The 4,579-nt window shown below is 39.0% G+C and overlaps 1 pseudogene; it reads left to right on the top strand.

The window, feature by feature from the left end:
* The first annotated feature begins 2,520 nt into the window (after positions 1-2,520).
* Positions 2,521-4,579, top strand: LOC106314588 (annotated as a pseudogene).

Below are 4,579 nucleotides of genomic sequence, written 5' to 3'. Positions count from 1 at the left end.
GGGCTGCAATATATTAACAAAATAAAGAAACAAAACAGAAATCATGTCTCAGACGCCGGCAGCACGGCCAGTGGTTGAAGAAGATTGTACTGATAATTTTGAGATGATAGAACATACCGTTTTATAGTCGAAGATTTACCGAAAGGAAGTAATGCAAACGACAACTCATGAGAGGTTTTCCAAGCTACTGTTAATGATTGCGTTAAAGCCGACCCTTCGATTGAGCCTCATTCCGTAACGTCTCCAGTTATCATGAGGGTAAGTTGAACAGGCTCTGTTTCTTCTACGGTGAGAAGCTGCGATCAGGTCGGCGGAGTTACATAGAGGAGGACTTTCGATCAAGAGAAGGGCCAATGTTAAAGTCTATCCAGCCCAAACACATTAAACGACCAAAGCCCTTCACGTTTGGGAATAAATGAAACGGTGAGTTTAACTTTTTTTGGACACGTGTCATCGCTAGATAGCTCGAATTTCCGATGTGGATTCCTACGTGTCCTAAGAAGGAGAGAACAAAACTCTCTTTTATATAATTAGATTTACATTTTGACATTATTGGTGGGGACTAAAATAAAATAAAAAAAACTTTGTCAGGACCAGGTCTTATGGAAACTCAGCCAGATAAAATAATATTTCATCCTGTGGCTGGCCTTTGAATCGTGAGGAGCTTATTATTTCAACTGAAGCTTGGTTCTTGCAACAGACCAGAAAGCTTTATACTTTCATCTCATGGAATTTTATCACGAACAGAAGAACATCTCTTCTTCTTCTTGAAGTTTATGAGGGAGGAAAGTCTGTGCGTTTGTTTACCTCAGAATCTTACTGTTCAAAAGGGAAAGTTGTGTCTGAATCAAAGAGGCAGCCCTCGGGACTTGTCGGTAAGAAAGAATGGAGAGTCAGTTTGTTTGGATGTTGATTTAGATAGTGGCAACGTTGTGACGAGAAGCTGCTAATGTTTAGAAGGAAATGGCAGTTGTGATCCAACAAGCCAATGGCTTAAGTTTGTTACTAGCACGAGAAGCCGATTTAAACCTATACCTCTTCTTCAGATTATTCCATACTTGAAGACATTTTTCAGAAACCTTTATCACTCTAATAATGTAATCAAGATAATGGCTCCAGTAGCTTTCACTAGGATGTCTAGTCCGGTTTTAGGTTAGGATTTTAAATTATCCGGTTTATCAAGAATAATAACCAGATGTAAACAATAAGATCATTAATTACGTTGGGTTATTTCGGTTCACTATTCAGAATTGGGTTGCATACTTTTTAAAATAAAAAGCTTTCCATTTAAATTTTTGGAATTTTGTTAAAATAAAAATTAAAAATCAGAAATAAAAAAGATAAAAAGAAAGAAAAAAGTACAAAAGCTTTAAATATTAAAAACCAATCCACAAAAAACTTAACTCGACCAAACAAGAAAACTCACTAACAACCACACGACCACCAGAAAACAAAAGCATCTATCACCACCGACCAAGATCACTTTACCACCACTTTAGGCCTGCGCAAAAAAAAAAAAAACGGAACTGAAGATCCGAAACGAAATACCCAATACCAGACCGAAATCCTCAAATACCCGAATGTTTTTCTTTATTTTTATATCCGAAATAACCGAACCGAACCGAAACCAAACCGAGAACTAAACGGGTATCAGAATATATAAAAATATTAGTTATATATGCATATAATATAAGTATATATATATATTTAAATTTTACAAAATCTACTTAAAGTATAAGAAAATATTTAAAAGAAAACTAAATTATTATAAAAGTATTTGAACTACCTTAAAGTATCATGATAGTTTTATCTGAAATATTTAAAGTAATCCGTAAAATACAAGATTTTTATTAGAATCATCCTAGTTATTCGATACCCAAAACACCTGATATTTTACTTGAATAAGCCGAACTACCCAAAACAACCAAACCGAAACCGAAACCAAATGAGAACCAAAATTTTCTGGATATTTTTGGTTCCTAGTTTTACTATCCGAACCTAACCTGAAACTATATATCTAACCCGAACCGAAAATAGGTAGTGTAATAGATGGATCTCTAGCCTCCATACCCGAACTACCGGATACCCAAAATACTCAAACCAAACCCTGCTATCTGAAGGATCTAGTCACTAAATGCAGACAGAGGACTATGAGCGAAGAGGCTCATCAAATAAGGGAGAGAGAAGGACTTTGGTGCTGAGTCGGTCGAGATCCAAAAGTTGATGTAGTCAACCACTGCTGGAGGCATCTTTGAAGACCCTCCATCGTCTTCCAAAATGGCGAGTTTACTCATATCGGCTGTAACAGCTTAAACACCACCAACCATCCTCGCCGCAACCACCACCTAGTGATCCACTGATTCCTCCTTCAACCAGTGAAAGAAAAAAACAAGACCCACAAGCGGTCACCGGAAGAATCAAAAGAACTGCTGAGTGCGACACCTGTCTCACCATCTCGAAACTCTACGTTTCATTAACTAAATCTCACCGACATCAAAAAGCTCTGGCTGAAACCAAACGATTCACAATGATACGATTCATCTTTACCAATCGTCCCGATCAACATCGACGAGATCGAGAACAAGATGAACGGCGGATTCCAATCAGGTCCTGGAACCATCCTCCCCGCTCATCCACCGAGCTCGATCCGTCCCTCAATACCCATCCCATCCTCCTCTCCATTCGTCCAATCCAACCTCCCTCCGCTTCCGCCGTCTTCCTCCTCCACCTCCCAGAAAGTGCCGCCCGTTCCAGCCCCTCCATCGCTTCTGCCGGCAGTTAACTTCAGCATCTCGAAAGTTCGAGGACGATCGGTGGGAGCGGGTTCTCCGCCGAACACGTTGACGGAGCCGGTGTGGGATACTGTGAAGAAGAATCTGTCGATGATCGTGAGTAATCTGAAGCTGGTGGTGTTTCCGAATCCGAATAGGGAGTTTGTGTTCTGGGAAGGCGCTTAGGGATTGGGATCTGTGGGGACTGTTTTTCTTCATTGTGTTCTTGGGGCTTATGCTTTCATGGTCTCCCTCTGTCAAAAAGGTAATCAAAATCTTAGCTTTAAATTTAAAGGTGGTATCTTTGTTGATTTGGGAGTTTCTCTAGAACGATGCTTAGGCTAAGGCATCCCTAGACAGTGGACTGCTGTTAGCTTTTGATTTAACACAGAGAACTGATTCAGTGAGCAATAAACAATACAATGTGGTGCTCTCTTATACTTCTATTTTTTAGTTTCATGGCTCTCTACTGTCTTGCCTGAGCAGCATTTGATGTCTATGATCCGATATGCGATTAACCATATTGTAAAGTTTACCATTAAATGTTGTAGTCACGTAAGATATGTGTCCAAAACGATGGTTGTGGTCCGTCTTTCAGATATTCATGCTTGAAAATGGTTTCTTTAATGGCATTTATGAACATACTGAGTAAGAAATCAATAGGTTAAAAGAAGGCTGTTCTGTTCTTTTTCTTGCGTCTGAATGCACTTTGATATAGGTGATATATCTAAAAAGACATCTCTGTTCGCTTTTGGCAATTTCCAAAATGTTATTAATTATTATGGATGTTAGCTACATCTGTGTTTTCATTTCCATTTAAAATCGTCCTTTCCTTGCATTTTTCATCTCGGGCTTGAGTCCCTAAAGTCATACAGCATTACTTATATACATCTGGTTCTTTCATCTGTGATTTTCAGTCCGAAGTGTTTGCCGTGGCCTTTGCGCTACTTGCAGCTGTAGCAGTGATCCTCACACTAAATGTATCTTCTCCAAGGAGGTCTATCTGCGGCTTTAAAAAAGTTAGCATTCTCTGACACAATCCTCTGAATTCGCTTATGGGAGATGCTTTCGAATTCACTTTTTTGTTGATTTTCACTCCTTTTGTTTTATGTATTGCAGTCAACCCTCATATAAGCCACTGTGTACAAGCATCTTATCAAGGCGGGTTCAATATATTCCATAAGCTGTTTTGATGTCACTCAGAGCAATCTGAACGACTCTCCTTTGCCGATTTGACTCAATCGTTGAATTGCGTCTCCACCGTCGAAGTATGTCTCACTAGATTCTTGGAGGCTCTCCCTCTGTCTGTGATCATCTCTCTACCAGATATATGATTGTCCATTGTAATATGTTTCTATTTGAAGTTTCTCTTTGAACTTTGATTTTTTATTCAGATTAAAAATGGGCAGAGATGGCATAGAAGATATGTTTGGATGATGTTGAAGTGAACCCATATGCTTGCTTTTGTTTTTAATTTCTTGGACAGTCATTGCTTCCCATTTCGTCATCCCTATACTTGATTTCCTTCATTTCCCCTTTCAGGTCAAGCTTGGAGAGCTAGAAGCTGATCTTTTTGCAATCAAGGCTATTAATGACAATCTGTACCCCTCTTACAATGAACTTGTGGAGTTTAGGTCTACTCGCAACTGTTCTTATACAGGTAAATCTGCATCTTGGTTTAGGTCACAGATAAATCGTTTCTTGGAAGGTTCAGGGGTCATATAGAGAGTGGAAGAGAACCTGAGAACTACTTGAAGTATTCGGTTGAAGATATCAAGATAATCGATCTTGATTTCTTTGAAGAATAA

This window comes from Brassica oleracea, chromosome C9 (genome assembly GCF_000695525.1).
Source record: "Brassica oleracea var. oleracea cultivar TO1000 chromosome C9, BOL, whole genome shotgun sequence".
Lineage (NCBI taxonomy): Eukaryota > Viridiplantae > Streptophyta > Magnoliopsida > Brassicales > Brassicaceae > Brassica > Brassica oleracea.
Note: the sequence above shows the minus strand (reverse complement) of the source record. Positions and strands in the feature narration are given on the sequence as shown.